The 23840-nt window shown below is 35.6% G+C and overlaps 1 non-coding gene across 1 annotated transcript; it reads right to left on the reverse strand.

Moving 5' to 3' along the window:
• Window positions 1-5136: 5136 nt before the first annotated feature.
• On the reverse strand, window positions 5137-5207 carry LOC123643122. The gene has a single exon (XR_006736682.1). It is a non-coding gene; the product is annotated as a small nucleolar RNA SNORD56 (small nucleolar RNA).
• Between the last annotated feature and the right edge of the window lie 18633 nt (window positions 5208-23840).

Here is a 23840-nt window from a genome sequence, read left to right on the forward strand (position 1 = left end):
TCCAGACAGCAAATGTTCACTTTCCAAAAAAGTGAATGGTTTATGTCATGATAGCCATGATTCATGACAAAGGATACATTCGAGTTGAGATTCTTGGCCCCCAAATTGTCAAAACTTAGTTTCAAACATGAAATAAGATGTTAGAATGTTAGTACATCAAACAATATATCAAAAACTATATAAAAGGTGAGACAGAGAAAGGAATATAGATAGTGAGAAAAGGTAAAAGACTAATAAAAGGGAGAAGAAATTTTAAAAGAAAAGCAGAAACCATGATTGGATGATTTCCTTCTGATGTCACAATTATTCTACTCAACAATAAATGCAGAAATTAGAAAAGACCCACCAAGTTAAAGTGTAAAATAGAGGGAGGACCCCCACCCATGCCTTCCCATCAACACAGGATGTGCCTCCTATCATGCTAACATTCTGGTTGGAACTGACACTGGTAAGTTATATAACTTGGCCTTTAAACTAGATTTTCCTACTCAACATTGCTCAACCCTTATCATTAACACGTGCCTTCAGCCTATCACCCGTGATAGCTTTAACTAATAGTGCCAGGATCAGGGCACCTTGGTGCTTTTTCTTCTAATACTACCATCCTCTAGCCTCATTTACAGCTGCTGTCTCTGTATTCTTTCAGTATTATTTGATTGTGAATAAATCCCTATAGACTCCTAATCTTTTAACAGACCTGTTTCTACCCCATCTTGTCTGACACCTATATTCACTTGATGATACCACTTTCCCTGAGAACCAGGTAAGTGGACATTTCCTATTCTTGCTTCTTTATTGACTCATAGAGTCAGAGGGGAAGGACAGACCCTTGCTCTGCTGCTATTCTCTGTGCATTGTCTTCTGAAGTCACTTCCTTCTGATTATATAATTTGCTTCCTCTTTTCATCATGGTTCCCAGTTAAGCTCCAAGATATTCTCTTATCTTTTCCAGTAGTTTTAAGAGCTGCATTGTAGAATTTGGGTGTACCTGATTCTTTGGTCCTTTACTCCTCATTTTTTTTTCCACTTCTCCCATCCAATCGTTTAGGTTGGTCTGTTGGCTCTGCGATCAAAATATATATTGGATCCAGCTGCTCACTCTCTTCACCAGCACTCTTCTAATTTTAGCCACAATAATATCTTACTTAGACTTCTGCAAAATTTTTTAACTGATCTCTCTGCCTCCACTCTTGCAGTGCATCTTCCACTCAATAGATTGTTCTTTCTAGGGCAACAATCAGATCATGTTATTATTTAACATCCTCCAAAGCCTTCCCTTTAAACTTAAAAACAATATTTAGACTCATTAGAGTGAGTCTCTATACCACATGATCTAGGGTTTAAATCTCACCTCCCTTCAAAGGAAGACTCTACCAAGGAAATATATGCAAACTAAATACATGCAGACCAGGCAACCAACAAATCAAAGATTACCAGCATCACAAAGAACCTGATAAGCTCAAAGGGAGGCCTTAAGGTACATGCCCTCCCAGTACATATGTCTACAGATGAAGCAGGCATTGTTACATGGTAAATGGCTAAGAAAGCCCCTGGCCTTCTATAGTGTTTTATAAGGAACCCTAATAATACAAAATATTAATAGCAAGAAGCGGGTGTTCAACAATTTTATAATTGTAAGAAATTATTGGAAAAACTAAAATTATTTTATATTTTTACTCCAGTGAATTGAGTCTCTTTAATTAACTGGTTACTCTCCCTGATCAGCTAAACTGACCAAGAACAGTATAGTTCATAACAATAGAAATATGATACCCATTCCATAAGCCATATCCACAATAACCCCATAATTCCCTAAGCTGCACTGCCAGTATTTGGGATTCCGCGCTTATTCCCAGCTAAGTCTCAGATCACTCTGAAAAAGGCTGGCAGGCATTTGCCCTCCCTTCTCATGGCTATCCCACCTTTCATGTAAAATGCCTTCTTTTGTTAGACCCAAATAAGGCTATTAGTGATCAAGTGATGATTTTGCAGCAAACTCTGGTTTGTACATGGAAAGAAGGTGAATAAGATCACGAGAAGAAGAGACAAAGAGTCATGGAATCATGGTGGGGCCCAAGGGGATGTGAAATAGCCTGTTTAATGAATGAATGTTCTCTGGCCTTCACAAAGACCAAAACTGTCACAGGCTACTTGTCTTAAGTCCCAAAATACACACAGGTCACCTATCCACAACAAAACTAAATCTCTAACCAACATAGACTTTTTTTTTACTCCTCCTTAAAGTCTCTTCTCATAAAAAAGATGTCAAAGATGTAACTTGATAACACTAGCCCAAAAAAACCAGTGGTTATTAATATATCAGAGAAAGTATAAGTAAGAACAAAGAATACTAGCAAGGATAAAAGTAGGTTATTTTAGAATCATAAAGTGGTCAATTCAAGAGGACATAACAATCCTAAACATGCGTGCACCTATGAACAGACTTTCAGAATACACGAAGCAAACGTGAGTAGAACTGCAAGAGGCAGACAAATCCACCATTATAGTAGATTTTGATACTCCTCTGTCAATAATTGACAGAAAAAGTAGACATGAAATCAATAAGGACATATAGGATGTTGCAACACTATCAACCAACAACAGCATATTATGCATTTTTTCAATTGTTCACAAACCATTTAACAAGTTCCCATTATGTGTTGTAATACTAGTCTAAACAACTTTGAAATTATTAAAATCACACAAAATATATTTTAGGAATACAATGGAATGAAATCAGACACGAATAACAGAAAGATATCTGGAAAATCCCCAATTATTTGCAAACCCAATAACATGCTCTAAAATAACATATAACTCAAAGAAGTAATCTAAAAGGAAATCAGATAATCTTTTAAACTTAATTAAAGTGAAAACACAACATACAAAAATTTGCAGAGTGTCAGTAATGCAGTACTTAGGGAGAAAATTTTAGCACTAAAAGCCCATATATTAGAAAAGAAGATCTCAAATGAATAACTTCAGATTTCACCCTAAGAAACTAGGATAATATAAATTAAACCCAAAATAAGCAAAACCACAGAAATAACAATCTGAGCAGAAATCAATGATACAGAAAGCCAAAGCAATTGAGATCAATAAAACCAAAACCTATTGATCTTTGAGAAGATCAATCAACTTGATAACCTCTAGTCAGACTGACAAGGAAATAAAGGAGAGAAGACAGAAATTACCTATCAGGAATGAGAAAGGTGGCAATGCTGTAGATTCTACAGATATTAAAAGAATAGTAAGAAAATGTTTTGAACAACTTCATGCCAATATTTTAGGCAATTTCAATAAAATAGGAAAAAAAAAAAAAAAACCTCCAGAAAGGAATTTCAGCCAAAGACTACAAGGAACACATCTATAATTAAGCAAATTGGATTTGTTACTTCTTTCCATGAAGGAGAACACATACCAAGGGAAACCAAGGGGCATCTCAGTAGTAGGATATTAGAAGGACCTATTATGGGATTTGAACTTTGGTTGGGAGATATGAGTGCAGGTCTGATAAAGAGGGAGTTTGCTCTAATTGGATGCTGTTAGAAAGCAGAGGCATATGGTCCACGCATTTCATTCCTAGGTATTACCCAAGAGAAATCAAAGTATATGTCCTTATAAAGATTTGTACATGTGTTCACAGCAGCTTTATTTATTACACCTGCAAACTGGAAACAACTAAGATTTTCATTAACAAGTATTGTAAAAAGGTAAACAAACTGATATATCTATTTAATCAAATGCTATTCTTCAATAAGAATTTATGCACATAACAAGGATGAATCTCAAAACAAATGCCAAGTGAAAGAAGATGGGCAAAAGCAAATATATATGATCCAATTATATAAAATTCTAGAAAATGAAAACTCATCTAATAGTGTCAGAAAGCAGATCAGTAGTTGCCAGGAGAGGAGCAGCAGAGAAGGTCAGGAGGGTGAGATTACAAAGTGGCACAAGGAAGCTTTTAGGTGATGGATGTTCATTGTGGTGTTGATTTTACACATGTACACATATGGCAAACTTAAATTGGGCAGCTGTAAAGATATGCAGTTTATTATATATCAATTATGCCTGAAAAAAGCTGTTTTTAAAAAAGGAAAGAAGATAGTTGGCTTTTCTAAACTTTATGCACAGTCACCTGAACCAGAAAAAATGGACTTGACCAAGACTCTACTTCTTCCTCTACGAGTGCTAGTAGTCATATCTCAGTGTATGCATATTTTTGAAATGTATTAATATTAGTTTTGATTGACAAATAATAACTGTATACATTTATGGGGTATAATTGATGTTGTGATATGTATATAATGTGAAATGACTGAATCAAGCTCATTAACATATACCTCACTGTGTTCGTATATCATTTTTTATGGTGAGACATTTGAAATTTACACTTAGGCAATATTATGACTAGGCAATATTATGACTCACTATTATGTTTGAAGACTAAATTACAGTCTCGAGTTCATGGAATCCACACAGAAAAATTTAGAGAATTTTTGTTTTCTTCTTGGATCAAACACTGATTTTCCTTTTGATTCTCTACCTAGAAATCTTGATTCCTACTCAGCACAATATTTCTTTCTTTCTTTTTTTTTTGTTTTTGAGACAAGAGTCTCACTCTGTTGCCCAGGCTAGAGTGCCGGCATCAGCCTCACTCACAGCAACCTCCAACTCCTGGGCTCAAGCAATCCTCCTGCCTCAGCCTCCCGAGTAGCTGGGACTACAGGCATGCGCCACCATGCCCAGCTAATTTTTTCTATATATGTATTTTTAGCTATCCATATAGTTTCTTTCTATTTTTAGTAGAGACAGGGTCTCACTCTTGCTCTGGCTGGTCTCGAACTCCTGAGCTCCAACAATCCGCCCGCCTTGGCCTCCCAAGTGCAAGGATTACAGGCTTGAGCCACCGCGCCCAGCCAGCACAATATTTCTTATCTTCTCTAAATATAAGAACCATTTCATCAATCACATTGTCTCTATGCACGATGTTTACAGGCCCCCCCTAGATTGGCTGAAAAGACTTTGCTTCAAAAAGTACACTTTATTCCTTTTTTCTGTTTTAAAAAATTTTCTGTCAGCCTTTGAAGGGACAAACTATCCCCCCCTGCCATATTTCCTCTATCCTCAGCTTCGCTCAGACTGAAAGTATCAACACTCACTAGGTGAATTGCTGTAGGTAATTTATATTGTTGCTATTGCAATAGACTTTATTCTTAGTAAGGATCTGAGGAAAATGACCTTAAATGTTATTTGGGTCAGGTTGTATACAAATGTCTATCAATGTCCTCTATGGTTATTTTCAGGCTCATTTTTGTATAGTTTACCTCTGTCCCAACTTTGGCAGTCATTTGTGGTTTCCAAGAGGAGGATACAGACAATGCTACTCGGAGTTTTTAACTTACAGATGCCTGTAATAAATTAGCATTAGAATCACCTTGGAGCTTTAAAAATGCCAATGATTGAAGCCCAATCCTAGAGATTCTGATTTAATTGGTCTGATCCTGGGTGTTAACTGAGCTCGCCAGGTGATTATGCATCTAGGGCTTCCAACCACTGTTCTATAACCTTGTTGCTTGAAGTTCATTCAAAAGATCAATAGCATCAGTATCACCTGGGAACAGTCTCCAGCCTCACTTTAAATTTACTCAGTAAGAATCTACATGTTGATAAGATACCCAGGTGAACTAAATGAACTTTAATTTAGAGAAGCACTTGGTGTCTAGAAAACATACTAACTCCAGTGGGAATCAAGTTCTTAAATAAGTTGATTTTTTGAGCACAAATTTTTCAAATGCATTCTTAAAGATTAATTGGATATCTTTAACAGTTTGAATTTTTATATAAATTTTAGAATTCACTTTTTTAAAATAAACCTGTGTTTTTCCTTGGATCAACTTTTATTTTTCACGGAAAAAAAATACTGCTTGGTTTGTAGTTTTACCTTAATCAGTTAGTATTATCAGAGACAAATAATTTAACAAATTAAACCATCTATTAAAATATATTACCGCAAATCAATTCCTTAAGGAAAATGTCTCTAAAATGGTGTGATATTTAAGAAATTAGGAAATTAGGACTCTTGTTAGGATTACACACATGCAATGTTTTTTATAATAGCTTGTACTAGGAGAATATTTCCACAAGGGGGCAGTGGTACATCAATTTTTATCCTCCGAAAGCTTCAAGCTTTTGCTTATTCAAAGATAAGATGGGCCTTTTCTGAACCCAATCTAGTGTTTAGAATACAACAATTTGATTTAATAGGTCTTTAAAACTTATAGTCTTAGATGATTCATTTTAGTGACTTAAATTATTTTGCATTTAAAAATACTTAAAGGACTAAGTACTATGCATACTGACTGATTTGACCTGTGAAGATGTTTTTACTCTATTTTCAGAATTATGCCTTTAAAAAATTTTTAAACTTCCCAAACTATGATTTTTTTATTTTATTAAAAAATAATTGACCCATACTGTATCCAATTAAATTTTAATAAGGATTCAAAAGCAACTCGTTTTTCTCCAACAAATGTTGCTGAGACAATTGGACATCCATAAGTACAAAAATGAACCCTGACCTAAATTCACACCTTAAACAAAAATTAACTCAAATGAATCACAGACTTAAATGTAAAATATAATCCTGTAAAACTTTTTTTTTTAAAGGAGAAAATTCTTGGGATCTGGGGCTAGGCAAAGAATTTTTAAGCTTGATATCAAAAGCAAAATCCAAAAAAGAAAAAAAATCAATAAAATTGGTCTTCATTAAAATAAAAATTTTGCTCTTGGAAAGATCCTGTAAAAAGAATTTAAAGATAAATTACAGACTGGGAGAAACAATTTGCATACCGCATATCTGACAAAGGACTTAGATATCTGGAATATGTGAAGAATTCTCAAAACTCAGTAAAAACAAGGTACTCAATTAGAAAATAGGCATAAGGGACCTCTCTGTATTATAACAAACTACCTGTGAATCTACAATTGTCTCAAAATTAAAAAAAAAAATACTTGTTTTTAGCATATACAATATTCAGAGAACACAGAATTGTATGAAGTTAAATTATTGAACCAATTATTCAATCTAAATATTTCTTAATTCATATACCCATTTGCTTGAGGATGTGTGCATGTATTAATATTTTTTACAGTAATATGGTCACATGAGTATATAGATTACTTTTAAAAGTTTACAACCCCACATAAGTTTTTGATTCTCTCATTCTTTATAGCTGAATAGTATTTCATTTTGTAATTAAATGCGTGATAGGTTTATTCTTTTTAAATTATGCTGTCATATTTTCTTCATTAAAATGTTGCAATGCACAAAAATACAAATCAAGGAGGCTTTCTTATGTATCTCTGTCAAATAACTTTGAATTAAAATTACTTGTTCAAATTATAAGCAAAATAAATATTTTAATTAATAGGGCTTCTGTTTAAATGTTAGTAACAGCAACATAGTTTTATTAGTAGCCCTGAATCTTTCACAAAAACTGACAGAGGAACTGGGATAACAAGGTAATATCCAGGAAAAAACAATGTGACAAGTTATCCCCAGGAACTTCTTGTGAAGTCAAACCACAGGGAATCAAGAGAATCATCAACTGTCTTGGAAGAAGTGAAGGAAAGGAATAGGATTTTCAAAGACCCTGAGAACTGGAAAACCTAGAAATCCAAGTGCTAACACATATCCTCCTAAATTCAGAGACTCCTACCCTAAATTAAGCAGGTTAATCTGAGACCAGCAGCTGAGGCTAGGAGGGGGCTTCCTGCGCCCCAACTCATGGCAGAGAGTGAGGATGGCAAAAGCAGGTGCTGTGAGTGGTCTGTAACCTATGAACTCTACAAATTAACCATCTCCAGCACAAAGCCCTGTCCTTAGGAGAAACTGCAGCAAGTCAATTATCAATGGAGTTTGACAAGGACATAAAAGCTTAAGAAAAGAGTAGGTCCAGGTTAACATGCAAGAGAGGAAGGAAAAGACAGTTCTCAGCAAGTTCAAGCATAGATGATTTCTTTACCTTCTAGTTCCGGAAATACCAAATGCAGTATATGTAAAATAAGAAATCACAGTTGAATATTATATAGACAATCTTCTGACCCATTGTTACTAATCCAGTCTTCCCTCTACTCAGATCTGTCCCACAACAGACAGACTAACAGATGCTTAGCAAATAGTATCTAATATTTTCTTAGGAAAATAGGTGCTACAAGAGCTTCCTTAAACTCCTGCCTCTAGGTCTATAAATTGGTTTGAGCCAACACCAGTTTTTGATCCTGCCCATCTTATTGAGGGCGGGGCTTCTCTCCTCCTGTGGAAACCAATAAACTCCAGCTGCTCACAATCAGCCATCCTCTCCTGCAACTTAGACACTGCTGGGGGGTGTCATCCCCCCAGTCCAAAATGAACATATTCATTCTCATTCTCTGTCATTTGCTCTCTCTCACCTCTATTCCATCAACATATAATGTTTGTTTGTTCATTTGCTGCTGTATTAAAAATACCAAATACACAAACAAAAAGAGACACAAAAAAACCTTCCTTCCCCGAGTATGGTAGTGAGTACTGAATTTTGTTTTATAATTAATGGTTGATCGGTTTATTCTTTTCAAATAATTTGTGCTTTCATATTTTATTCATTAAAATCTAACTTAAAAAACAGAACAAATGCAGGATAAACCTGTCAGAAAGAAATGTACTTGTTAGGTGCTCTGACAACATAGAAATGAGAGAATAAAATGGGAGGAAAGGGGAAAGAAAAGATATTCTGTAAATTTACTGACTGATCATCTATAATACCTGGAAGTCAAAAGATTTTGTTTGTAAGAAGGTAGGCATGTTTAATACTCCCAAAGGAAACCCTCAAAGTTAATTATATCAAATTGGGAGATGATGGATCACATAGGGAGGAGAAGGAATAGAATACAGCTGGTATCATTGTTCTCAGTTTGAAGACAACAGCCACTGTCTAAAGAAAGAGATGACTTTAGGGAATTATATATGGCAGGCATCAGAACAAAAATCCAACCTTCCTAAACATCACAACACCGATACAAAACCAATAAAAACAAATGAGATTGTGAAAGACAGATGTGTTCATATAAATTAATAGAATAAAATACTATAACCAAAATATAACCAAACAAAATTCTTATATCAATGAAAGTAAATAGGCTTGACTCTTATTAAAAGAAAAAATACTGTCATATTGAATCACAAAGCAAGACTCAATTCTATGATGGATATAAGACACAAAATGTTTTAGAAAAATTAAAAATAAAAGTGTGGGTAATAAATGAAAGAATCTTTTCTTTATTCATAAGGAGTATAAAGCAGTACATAAACACGATACATTTTCCCCTTTTTTACTTACAGATGTTACACCACTAGTGTGAGTTTACTTTGAGTATATAAATGAGACACCTTTCTATGATTAGAAATAGAAATGGAGATGTGTTAAAAAGGAGAAAATAATCACCTCCACACTGAGGGCTGGGAGGAAAGAGCCATTTGCTGGGTACACAGTGATTACATTACCATAAGGCAAGCTATTCCCAATTAGAATGTCCTTGCCCTTCTGCTGAGGTCATGTATGATGCTGCAGAAGTAATGCTTGCTTCTCACGAATTTGCTATCAGTTGTGCCATTGTCCTCCACACAGAATGAAATATCAGACCTAGATTCAGTTGTTGTGTCACTGTTGGTGATATTTGGCTCTTTCCAGAGGCTGTCTTATTTCAATTATATTTTGGATAATTTGTTTAGCGTCAGATAAATAATCTTTCCAGAATGTGATGAGAGCTATACCTTGATCCATATAAAATGACCCTTTGGTAGAGATCCAGGCATTGAGTTTATTTTCCATTATTAACATTACGGCATTCTGGTCAGATTGAGAAACAGATTACCTTTCTATTTTCCTTGGATATGAGTAGGGTTAGGTTTAGTGTGAGAGTGCTTGAAAGTTTATGATTTTTAACATTTTATTTACTTTTGTGTCTTTATCACAATAAAATTAATACTGAAAATCGGGTATTAAACAAATTAATTTAGGATGATATTTTCCCCCTTTCTTCTAATGAGAGGATATCCACAGATATGTGAGGAGCTTGCTTCACCTAGAAATGTGTTGAGGGCCACAGGTTCACCTAGTAATGTTTAGGGACACCTTCACAAGTTGTGGATGGAGGGCAGAGTAAATGTTAGATAGAATCAGGCTTATACAGACCAGATGAGAGTATTATGTCCCTCCAGAAACATGGTGTATACCTAGGGGAACTGTACTAAATATCAGTGTCCTAACAATTGTAAGATTCACTCTTGACCAAGACAATAACTAAGCAATTTTTATATAATTTGGTACAAAAATATTAGAAATGTGTATGCACTGTTTTTCATTTTTTCTAGTTATAATAATTTATTACACATTGAATTTAAAGAACAGTATACTTAGAATACATATAGAATAAGCACAGAATAAACATCCGTGTCTCCAGCTTTCTGGTTTAAGAGCTAGAATTTATGATTGCATTTGAAGTGACTTGTGCAACCTTTGCTGATTACATCCCCCTTCTTTCACACTTGAATGACAACCACTGTGAATTCTATGTGTATGGAACTGTGTTTTATCATTTTATCATCTTCATAGTTTATATTTTAATATTTTAATACAATAGGCTTACTCATTTTTGCAAGTTTTCAATGTTATGCAAATAGAATCCATGTTTCCTATAATTTCGTTTTTTGAAAATTATCTTCCTGAAATTTTTCTGTTATTTGTGCATTTTTAATTCTTTTTTTTCTAGCTGTATGCTATTGCATTTCATGAGCATAATAAATTATATCAGTGATACATTTGTCATTTCACTGTTCCAGTTTATTTTTCTACACTAACCATTGCTAATGTAAAAATTCTGCTGTATTTTTATAGGGCACATGTACAAGACTTTCTCTAGGGTTGTATCAGTTTTCTATTTCTGCTGTAACAATTTACCACAAACTTAGTGGCTTAAAAGAACACAAATTTATCTTATGCTTGCTTTGGTCAGAAGTCTAGTATGGCTCTCACTGAACTAGAATCAAGACATTGGCAGGCTGTGCTCCTTCCTGAAGGTTCTAGGAGAGATTCTGTTTCCTGCTTATCTGGATTGTTGGCAGGATTCAGTTCATTGTGGCTGTAGGATTGAGATCCTTGTTTTCTTCCCCTTTGTAAACCTTGGGTTATTCCCAGCTTCCGAAGGCTGCTCACTGTCCTTGGCTTGTGGGCACTGCACTGAGCTCTGGCTTTACAGGCTGGGGCATGTGCAGGTGCACGGACTCACTCCTGCCAGGAGAAAGGGGCAGTTACCACATCTACAGCCAAAAAAAAAAAAAATCAATATTTTTATTTAAAAGACACTGCCTCAAAATCCTTTTAATTCACAAATTTTGAATTTCAAAAATTATCACTTTCTTTCTCAAATTCATTCTTATCCACAGTTCCTGAATTTTCAAGTGTAATGGAAAAGTCTATCTGAGTCAGAATTCAGTCTAATCCTTTTTCTTATTGCCCAAAATTCATAAATATCCTCTGTCTCTTATGTCCTGGAGAATATTCAAAAATGAAAATCTGCATTCTAGCCCTCACCAGACTCCTCTGAAATCTCTCTGAAAAAGTGGGGTTTCTTTGAGGATTGCTGTATCTGTTGCTTCCTTTTCAAGGTAGAGGTATTGAAACTTGTTCTAGGCAGGGAGATTTGCTTATAGCAGAGCTTCCCTAGAGGCCTACATAGGGCTAACACTGTGACTGTTTGTCTAAATTATTTTTCAAAACTGTCAACATACACACACATGCGCACACACACACACACACACACACACACACACAGAGTAAATCATCACCATTTTTCTCACTGCCAGGATACTTTCTCTCTCCTGCTTTCATTGGTTGATTTTCTCACTACCTACAAAACTTAGTTTCTCCTTCACATGTGCAGGCTTTTGAGAAATAAAAAGGAAATCAGGAATAGAGAGGTCCCTCCTTCCTTCCTTCCTTCTGTCTTTCTTTCCTGCCTTCCTTTCCTGTCTTTTCTTTCCATTTGTTTTGTTTTTTGCAACATTTCCATTGAACCTGCCAAACAAAATCATCGAGTATGGCAATGAGACAGACGTCTATGTGGGGTGGGAGAAGGGAAACAGAAAATGTCCTAATAAGTTGTGTCTTCACTTTAGTAGATCTGCTTGGTATTTGTAGAAACTGAAAGAGCATATGCTGAAATCCAGGTACACACTCACCTGCGTAATATATCTCCAAAATCCTGTCAAAAGAAAAATAGAAAACTTTAGTATTTTTCACAAGATGCCTCTTCCACTAAGTAAGTGTTGTGTTAGATTTTGATTCAGTTTCTGAAGATATTATGACCCTCCTGTCTGTCTTCCTGGGAAGTATTTTCTACTTCTTCTCTAGTAAAAAAAAAAAAAATCTACTGTATTGTCATAAATTAATGTCCTGGTAAAGTCTGATTCTTGAATATTTTCTCTGTGCAAGGGAAGTGTTGGAAGAAGCCTGGGAAGTCTCTATGTTCTGCTGTAATCATGAATAAGCTATTCACTTACTTTTCCCAAGCCTTATTTCCACAATGGGTTGACCCCAAAATAACAGTAATGCAAGACTAGATTCCCAAATCTCCCCATTGTGCCATGTCTCTGAATTAACCTAAATATCAATGAATAACTTATGATTTTGTAAATTTTCAAAAATCCAAAATATATATTGACTTTTAGATGATAAATATTTCTTGGGGCTGTTACTTTACCCATTCCATGAAGTTCTGCTGCTCATGAATAAAGCAGGAAGGACTTCTGGTTCAGCAGAATCCTTTGGAAGGGCAATACCCTTTCAGAAAAGCAGCTTTACTTACGGAAATATGCTTTTGGAAACAAATGATGAAAATAAAGGGAGAGGTGGATTTTAGCTGGGTGAAAGAATACCTGTGCACATGAATGCACACCATGGTACCCCACTGTCAGTCCTTACCTGGAGTAGCTCCACGTCTGGTTTATGGAACATTCCCTTCAGTTCCTCCTATATTTCTCTTAAAATCTCCCTCTTATGAGCCATCTGGCTTTACTCTCACTGAGATGCTGGAAAATTTCCTTGCCCTCGTTTTTAGTTTAACTAAATGATGTTGTAGCTCTTCATGAAGAAATCGTCAGAAATCTTCATGCAGGCATCTTCTGATACTCAGCTCTAATTGCTTCTCTCCTTGTATTCCCATAATCCTGCAGTGATAATGGGTTAGTCAATATATAAACCCATTTATCCATCTCCTATTGAATCTCACTCATTCTTCTTTGTCCCATGAGCATTAAATATTTTAACCCTCAATATGCCAATTCTCAGAATCCATAAATTTTTTTTCTTTTTTTCCTACATTAGGATCAACACAGCTTTATCCAAACAAATTTATCACTTGATTTCTAATAACTGTTTTCTAAGACAGTTAAAAAGAAAAAAATAAAATGGAATCCTCTTGTTCCACCCGTATTTATGGAAAGGCAACGCAGTTCATGCTTAAGAGTTGTACTTTAGAGCTACATATTGACTAGATAAGAATCCATTATTTCTATTTCTGAGATTTATGGCAATTTATTTAAACCCATTGTACATGCAGTGATCTCAGACTAGCATGCTCATCCCCATACATTTCACCCAGGAAAACCTGCTCTAAAAAAGTTTCCTCTATGATCTGGCCTCCCATAGATCTATGACTTAATTTCCTTTCATTCTCTTCCTCACTTCAACCTGCCACACAGAACTTTTTGGGGCTCCCTACCCCCAAAATATACCTGAATGCAATACCTTTGCATGTGCTGTTTTGTCCACCTAGAATTCTCTTTCAATATATATTCTCATGTTCGCCTTCCTCTTTAAGACTTTGTTGCAATGTGAATTTTTCAGTGAGGCTTTTTCTGACCAGCCTATTTAAAACTCAAACACTCATCCCCAGTCTCTAGCCACCTGCACTCTTTTCTATGTCCCTGCTTGATCATTCTCCAAACAGCTTATCGCACCCTAACACTTCATGTATTTCACATGTCTATATGTTGACAAATTGTCTCTCTGATTTGATTTTAAGCTTTGTCAGAGCAAGGATGCTTTCTGTCTTTTTACTGGTAAATTTTCTAGCTTAATGTTTGACATAGACCAGGTGCTTATGAAATATTTTTCAGTGAATTAATATTAGATAGTCATAAAAGATGAATTTTTTAATTCTTCTTAAGTACTCACACTTTTCCTTATATTTAGATACTTATTTCCATCTTTATGGCATGATTTTATATATATATATACATATATATATACACATACATATATGTACACACACATATATATACACATAAGGCCATTAAATATGAAATATTTGATTTAGAATCAAAAGTGTAGTTTATTATATCTCAAACAAGAAGCAATACAATCAATCAAAGTATGGGCCTAAACTATCAATGTAGTTTTGCCATCTTAACGGTAGCTTGTTTATGCCAGAGCGAAGAAGCCTGGAGAGCGAATGGTGATGAAATCATGGAAGGCATTTTCCACTCCACAGCTTGCTGAGAATGGAATATTTTTCCTTGCAAGAAGTGATCCCAAGCCAGGAAGAAGTAGTAGTCAGTTAGTGCAAGGTCTGGTGAATACAGTGGATGACAGAAAGTTTCCAAGTCCAGCCTCTGTAGTTTGAGCAGCGTTATTTGTGTGACATGTGGTTAAGTGTTGTCTTGTAAGAGAATTGACCTGTCTCTATTGACCAATCTCAGCTGCTTAATCACAAGCATCCTCATCATTTCATCCAACTGGTTGCAGTAGACATCCACTGTAATTCACTAACCAGGTTTCATGAAGCTGTAGTGAATAATACCAGTGCTGGACCACCAAACAGACACCATTAGCTCTTTTTGATGAATATTTAGTTTTGGACTGTGTTTCAGCACTTCATCTTTATCCAACCATTGTCCTGAACACTTGTGATTGTCAGAAAGAATCCATTTTTCATCGCACGTAACAATACGTTGTGGAAATGGTTTGCCTTTATGTCGTGACAGCAAAGAAAGGCAAGCTTTGAGACATTTTCTCTTCTGATGCTCATTTAATTCATGTAAAACCCATCTATCCAGCTTCTTTATCTTGCCAATTTGTTTCAAATGTCCAATATTGTTGGAAGAGTAATGTCAAACCTTGCTGCTAATTCATGCATAGGATGAGATGGATTTGCTTCCATTCCACTCCAGCTTTTGGCTCATCATCATCCGCCTTGGTCTCAGGTCACCACATGGCTCATTTTCAAGATTAAAATCACCAGAACAGAACTTCTCAAACCATTGACATACTGTGTGTTCATTATCCACATTCTTTCCAAACACTTCATTGATATTTCAAGCTGCCTGCACTGCATTGGTTAGCATACTATGTAAGGCCACCAACAGAGAGAATGCCCTGGATATACATTCTGTTTTTCAATAAGTTTTTTTCATCTAAGTGTCCACAAAGAGTTCGGATATGCCCCAGGTATGTGTGGGAGCCCTGGAGGCTCAGTCCTGGACTCATGTGTGGGAAGCCTGTGAGGCCCTTAGGTCGTGGACTGGACCATGCAAACATTTTCTGCTGAGATGGGGAGCTCCCTGGCAGGGCCCTGGTAATGCATCACAAGGTCTGATGACTATTAGAAAAGTCAGGAAATAAAAGAGTATCAGGAAAATATTTGAGAACAGAGAGAAAAAAAGAGAGGGTAGTTTCTGATCTCATTTCACCCACTTTCGGCACCCAGTTGTCCACTCACCCCAACACTCAGCTTTAAGCAGACAAAGTCTGGAGCATTCAGAAATCGGGAATTTTGTATTCTAGCCCTACTTCTGTTTACAATTGCTTTATAAATGAAATTCACTTTCCTACATAGATCTCAAACCATGAAATAAATGTGAAGATGTAATTTTTTCAGAGTTGACAAATTTTAGGTTCGAAAGGCCTAACCAAGCCAGGCATGGTGGACCACATCCATAGTCCCAGCTACTCAGAAGGCAGAGGCAGGGGATCACTCAAAGTTCAAGACCATCTAGACAACACAGGGAGAACCATCTCATAAACAAATAAATATGTAAATAAGTATGTAAGTGCTAACAAAGCCCAGAGAGAGGGATAGAGATGACTATGGGGAAGAACAACACACTTTGTCATGAAGAAAACTAACCAATTTTGAACCTTTCCACAAATCCCGCTGCTTCTCTTTTCAGTAAAGAAGATTTTTGGACCTGACATTCTGTTTCCATTCTAGAATTTCAAATCTACTGCCACCACAAAGTTTTTCACTGAACAAAAATACTATGTCTGACAATCTGGTAATAAGCTCTCTCCCTAATCTGAGTTCAATCAGTGCAATGCCCAGTGTTCAGGTAATGTTGGATTGAAGTATTGATCAATATCAAAAAGCTTAGTTTCTGGGTTTAGTAAACTATCTGAACTTCCTTGATAAGTGTAGAAAACTGACTTTAATTCCTGAAATATTGAATATTTATTATGAAAATGCAATTCTAGGATAAATACCATTTAAAACCCAATAATTATAACTTCTTTGACATTTTAGCTGTTTCCTTGTTTTATTTGCTCACATGAAGAGACATCAGAAACATATAAAAGACCCTGCAGATAATATAAGCCATTTCCTGAGAAATTGGCTTTTGTCTACCCTGGCTATGGAGCAGTCAAGCTTGTAGCAGAAGCCACTGTACCCAGTGCTGCGACTTGCTCTACACATTTGGCAATGTTTCATATTTGTTTTCGGAAATACATCTGTAAAATAATTTTATGTCCAGACATTTTAGTTCGCATTCAATACTCAGTTCTTCTCACAGGTTCGCAACACGACTACTCTTCTCCAAGAAAAGGCTTCCCGTTTCCACAGCTAATCTCATCACTGACTGTGCCTTTCATCTTTCATAGCAAAGTTCCAAATCTCTTGCAAAGATTGTTTCAGAGAGACCTAGAAGAGTGAACTAAAGATTACGAAAAGAGTGGAGAAAAAATGAACTAGAGACAGACAACAAAAAATATCCACAACTTTCTTTCTCACAAGTCTGCCCAGACTCTGCAGAGGTAGCAGGTAGGGTCTCTCCTGCATATGTCCTGGAAAACTTGCAAAATTACTCCTTAATTCTATGAAAATATTCAGTAGTTAGTATCTTTTTAAAAAATCAATTTGAAAATTACAGACGGCTCAGAATCAGTTACAAGTTTCCAAATCTTAACACACCTGCTCTCTGTTTATTTTTTCCATTTTCTCTGTGTCTACATTATTTTATTCTCTGTATTTTTATTTCTGTCTTCCTTCCAATCTATTTTTCCTGTGCTTCTTCTTATAACATGCTTTGTTGGTAGGCTCTTTGATGTATAATTTATACACAATAATATTTACCAACTTCAAGTGTACCACTGGATAAATATATAAAATGTTGAAGAGAAAATGACAAATTAGCTGGTATTTTAGGCAACATGGTCAATGATATAATTATTTCTTTAAAAGGAGCACATTTATGAAATTGCCTTGAAAACTTACATTTAAAAAGAATAATAAATGTATTTCATAGGGGAACATAAATTAGAAAGAGACCATTAGGCCTGATTTTCACATCCTAGGAAGGCTGTTCACTGAATGTAATTTTGTTTTTCTTTTTACAGCTGATATGAAGAGAATACTGCCCTCAGAGGTCCCTGAAATACATAAGGCAGAAAAAACATATCTCAAAAAAACATAGTAAAAGTTCCACATTGCTGACTCAAGAATATACTTTCCCTGTTGAGACATAATGTGAAAATAGTGAAGAAATTGTCAAGGGAATGTTCTATATTATATACAAACTAAATATACTCTCACATCCAGCTTTCAGCATTGACTACCCTATCTCAACTGTTACTGCCACCCCCCCATAAGGGTAATAATATCCTGTTGATGAATATTATATCCTGCCACTAATTTCTGATTTTTGAAATTTATATAAATAAAATCATATAGTATATATACTCTTCTCTGTGACTTCTTTTGTTGAATGTTATGTTCCTGAGATTTATCCACTTAGTTGTGTGTAGCAATAGTTTTTCATTATTTTGTGTTATATTATTCTACTATATGAGTATACCACAGTTTAATCATTCTACTGTTGATGAATATGTCTACTTCCAATTTGGGTAAGCATGAACACTGCTGCCACGAAGACGTGGGCATCTCCTTTGTCAATCCTATGTATACATTGCTGTGTAACTAGGAGTGAACTAGCTACATTATAACGCATGAGGATGCTTAACAAAGAGTTTGCCAAATTACATATTTCTCAGCAATTGATTGTTTTGTTTTCTCTATTCTTTCACTAACACTAGCCATTATCTGTTTTTATTTTTTGGTCATTTTGTGTTTTACATTGCATTTTAATTTGTATTTACCTGATGACACATCCAATTTTACACTTTTTCATAGGTTTATCAACCACTTGGATATCCTTTTTTTGGTAGAGTGGCCTGTTCAAATTGTCCCTACGTCCCATTTTCTATGAAACTGTCTTTTTTTTATAAACTTTTGAACTCTTCCATTCTTGCCTTGCATTTTCAATGATGTCTCTTAATGCACAGAACTTATTAATTTTAATGTATTTCACTTTATTTTCCTTTATGTTTAATTAGGGATTTAAGTGCCCTCCTTAGGAAAGCTTTCTCTGAGATGGAATACTCCTAACTTTTCTGAGAGATGTATTCTCTTTTCACAATTATAACTGATATAATGTGGAAATTTCTTTTTCCTGACATGAAATAAGGGTCAAGATTCATTTTTTGTCTATACTTACTACCAACTGGCCCAGAGCTGGCCTTATATTCTCATAATTTACAAATTGGTAGATAACATTAATAGAAAATAAATATTTACTTATGTGATGGGAATTATGAAGGAAAATACAGTATAGGTGATCAAAATAACCCTGAAACAATGGATTATTGAACTTGAGCATAATGGATAAGTAGGATTTAGTTAGATGAAAATAAGGAAAAGTATTTCCAGATAGCATGAGTCTGTTAGGGAAGAAAAATATTGTATTGGACATTAAACTTTATTGACATTAGAGAGAACCTGAAGACAATCAGATATAATCTATACATCTTGTTCAAAATTGCACAAGGAGCACAGCTTTCTCAGATTTGGATGACCACCGACATTTTTTTTGGTTCCTGAGTTATTCCTGGTCAAATGTAATTTTGCAAAAGATAGACCTGAGAGGGGACAGAAGGAGCAAGAAGGTGTGCTATGTATAAGGGAACTTTGAACAACATTAACAAAGCTCACAGTTCCACCTGCATAACCCAGGAATGCTTCCCTGTAGCAAGTAGGTCATGACACATACTGAAAGATCAACAGGAGTGTTGGAAAGAGATTGTAATGATTGTTCTCTTTAATACAGCCAAGAAGAAAGAGTACCTCCTTATAATCTATCATGTCATTTTGATACATCTGTCAAATTCTAGGGGACTGACCTGAACGCTTGGCCCAGACCTCCCATAATCCTGAGTCCTTAGGGGCTGTGGAGACTTGTGTGAAGTTTCTAGCTGCCTTGAGATGAGCACCTAATCCCGGAACAGAATTTATCAGAATTACTTCTTCAAAAGGAATGTTAAAATCCATTAATATCATCCCTAGTGATTACGCAATATACATAAAAGCAGTTTCTGCTCTCTTCTATTCAAAATAGGACCTTTGGGCTGGGCATGGTGGCTCACCCCTGTAATCCTGTCACTGGGAGGCTGAGGCTGGAGGGTTGCTTGAGGTCAGGAGTTGGAGACCAGCCTCAGCAACAGCGGGACCATCTCGACTAAAAATGCAAAGAAATGAGCTGGACATCTAAAAACAGAAAAAATTGGCTGGGCGTGGTGGCACACGCCTGTAGTCACAGCTATTCAGGAGACTCAGGCAGGAGGATCTCTTGAGCCCAGGAGATTGAGGTGGCTGTGAGCTAGGCTGACATCACTGCACTCTAGTAGACCAGGCAACAGAGCGAGAATCTGTCTCAAAAAAAAAAAATAGAATCTTTAATCTGTGTGTCTGTCTGCTTAGGTCATCTGAAAGAATTTAGTAGTAGAAATAATTTTATTCCTTTAAATATATTCCATTATTTTGTTAAATTAAGCTTATTCTAAAGCTGCCTCCTTATATATTTTGAGTTCAACTGAAAGGTTTCTCCACACCTAGTAAATTGCACCCTAGCTAGATGGATAAACAGACTATAACCTACTCTTGTATCCATCACCAAGTTTAAGCCAATCAAATGTGGCAAACTGTTCAAACCATGTTCAAATAAGACAAATGCCAAACCATAACCAATCGGGCTGTTTCCGTAGCTCACTTCCATTTTTGCCTTTATACTTTTCTTTTTCTGTCTATAAGTCCTCTCCAACCATAAGACGACAGTCTCTCTAAACATTTTCTGGTTTGGGGGTTGCCTGATTCACAAATCCTTCTTTGCTCAATTAAACTCAGTTAAATTTAATTTGCTTAAGTAATTTTTTTTAACAATATAAATGCCGTATCTCTTCTTTCTACATATTTTAGGAATAATGTTTTTCTATTGTTTGTGTATGACTTAATTATTCATGTTTACTGTGAGGAATCAGAAGATAATTGCTATCAAGTAGTTGTGATTTTTAGCTGGTACAATAAACACATACTAATTGTATTATTTTGCCATAATTATTAATGCATCTTTCCATGCCTTTCAAGCTGCTCATATTATGGTATGAATATATACATATTCTTGTATGTATTTGTATAACAGTTCTGTATAAAATGATGTTTTATTTAATGTATTGAATTACTCAAGAAACATTAATTGTTGAGTGTTTAAAATGCTGTCTCTTCAGTTTTCAACTTGGATGTTAGTTTTCAGACTTGGATTTTAAAGGGTTTTCATACTTGATAGGGCCACAGAAAGTGTGTACTCTTGAATATGAGGAAGTTTTAGACATGGGAAGGCTGTCAGCCTTTACCTAGTGTGAAAATGAGAACTGTATACTGTAGTCGCATCCATTTATTTTAAAACACAATTTCCATTTGCTGCTGACAATTTTTTGATTTGAGATGCACATTATTTCACAAAATAAAGAATTCTAAATTATGGATCTGATTGAATTACAGGCAGATTGTTGGTCTCTTATGTTATTTTTAATTTCTTGAATGCAGCAGGGTGCTCTAGAAGAGCAATTCACTTGCTTTGAAATTTTCAAAATGGAGATAGTAGGTAAGAACTGAGCAAACCATACAAAGTTTAGTTGAAATTTCATCAAAAAAATTAAATGCATACAATTTTATCTGTCAGTTAAAAAGTAAGATATAATGTGTGCAAAAAAATATTCTTCTTCAAATATGACAGACTACTTTAACAATTAAATTTGTTTGTGAGACTTAAGTGTGCTCCTGTGTGTATAGAATGTTTGTGTAACCAAAGTCAAAGCAGTAGGTGATTCTGTCTTCTCTTTCCATAGTACATCACACATTTCTCCATAACAATTTCCTTTCTCCTTTTTTATATCATGTGCCAAATCTGAACCACTGAGTACAGAAATATTATCAGATACAATGTTCCTCATTGTAAAGTGTCTGTAGGAATAGAAAGTGAGGTAATAGTGTTGTTGAGAAGCTTAAATGGATCATCCAGATAACAGAAGTTATTCCAATGCCTAAAAATAATAATATTAGCTTTTGCTATTCTCATTTAAGTGTTGTGATCATTAATGGTATCAATCCTGAAATGATTATAATCATAATGAATTCATGGCAACTTTCTAACTCTTTCTACATAACAGATAATCTACACTTTCCCCATGTCCCTAAAATGATCTTCTTTGCCTTTTGGAATTAAATGGCTTTATGTTTCATATAAAGGACTATTTTATGGTAATCAATCAGAAGTCTATAAATCCCCTCTCACAAACTTTTATTTTGCAAATATATCTGTAGGTGTCCTCACCTCACCTCATTGCTACTCATTTTTCAAAGAGGCATCCTTAAACTGCATTTATACTTATTCAATAAGCCAATTACTTATCTCATATATACTCTGGATCAAACAATAAATTTCCAGCCTTGGAAATATGCATCCCCTCCTGTTCAAGTTTTCACGGACTAGGGAAGATAACAGTAACCAGATAATTACAAGAAAAAACAGGCTGGGCCAGGTGGCTCATGCCTGTAATCCTAGCACTCTGGGAGGCCAAGGCAAGAGGATTGAGTGAGATCAGGAATTTGAGACCAGCCTGAGCAAGAGAGAGACCCCCGTCGCTACTAAAAAAATAGAAAAAAATTAGCCAGGCGTGATGGTGCTCACCTGTAGTCCCAGCTACTTGGGAGGCTGAGGCAGGAGAATCAATTGAGCCCAGTCGTTTGAGGTTGCTATGAGCTAGGCTGATGCCACAGTCCTCTAGCCCAGGCTACAGGGCAATACTCTTTCTCAAAACAAACAAACAAAACAAAACAAAACAAAAACAATGAAACAATAAAAGAAAATATTTAGCCACAATTTATAGTAAGCAATAGTTTGTATGTTTAACTTAAATAAATATTTTTAACATATTATTGATGGTGGTTGAAAGCAACAAACTTAACTCACTAACAAGTGATCCTTGAGCAGGTACTTTGTTTTTACATTAGTTTTTGCATACATTGATAAGACTTGCCTGAATATGTTATTAATCATTGTCACAAAATGACAATTCTATGCATCTCATTAAAAATCTGTTCAGTGACTCTTCATAATATTTCTTTCCTTGAGCAAAGAAACCTTTCACAAAATCCTCCCAGTACTTTTTCTTTGATACTTTATTGGCCAAATAGAGTCAAACGGCCATGTAACCGATCACTAGCAAAGGGCTATGTATGACTGTTTCAGGTGAAACATGGCCCTCTGTCTGTGACTGGGGGTTGGACCTGAAATACTTATTGTCGTGTCCATTTAGAAGAGGAAATAGAAATAAACAAAACTGCTGTTGTCCTAGGGAGCTAGATCACAGCGGGAAGGGCTGTGGTTGACAAATCAACACACCTGCTGAATATCGTGAGTATTCTCCTTGTTCCTCAGGGTCCTCTTTCTTTCATGTGTGACACATAACCCGTCCTGCTCTGTGCAGGAAGTAGATTGGTGCGAACAGGAAGAAAGTCATTCACATGTTTTCCTGTATCAGTGATAGTTTTGAAAATACACTTCAAGGCCGAAGACAACACATTTTTTTCTTTTCTTTTCTCCTCAGAAACATGGCTTCCAATATCTCCAGAATGAATTCACCTGCTCAATTTGTGTGAATTATTTCATAGACTCAGTAACTGTAGACTATGGGCACAGATTTGCACGTCCTGTCTCTGTATCTGCTGAGGAAGCTCAATGTTTTCCTTGCTCTATTGGTATGTAGGGAAACATCACATCCAATGTACTTTAAAACCACATTGTACTGAAGATGCAGGTGTTCCTTGCTGAGTGGGGAAGACCCTACCATTTTCCAAGCTCTGAAGAACAATTATTAATAAATGGGATAAACATGCAAACAAAGGACTTCCATGAATTTGTCAAGTGCCTGCTGTGTTTGCTGTGCTGTAAGTCTAAGGAGCACGTGGCTGACAGACAGGTCCCACTGACTGGACTGCTGAGGAATACCCGCTAAGGTGTGGCTGTGAGACAAGTTTGAACCTGATCACTGCCAGAGAGATTGTGAAAAAAAAGGGGAGATAATTCATGTAACAATAAAGCAGAATTTATTTACTGAGCACTATGTATCAGA

The sequence above is a fragment of the Lemur catta genome, chromosome 7, assembly GCF_020740605.2.
Source record: "Lemur catta isolate mLemCat1 chromosome 7, mLemCat1.pri, whole genome shotgun sequence".
Taxonomy (NCBI): Eukaryota; Metazoa; Chordata; class Mammalia; order Primates; family Lemuridae; genus Lemur; species Lemur catta.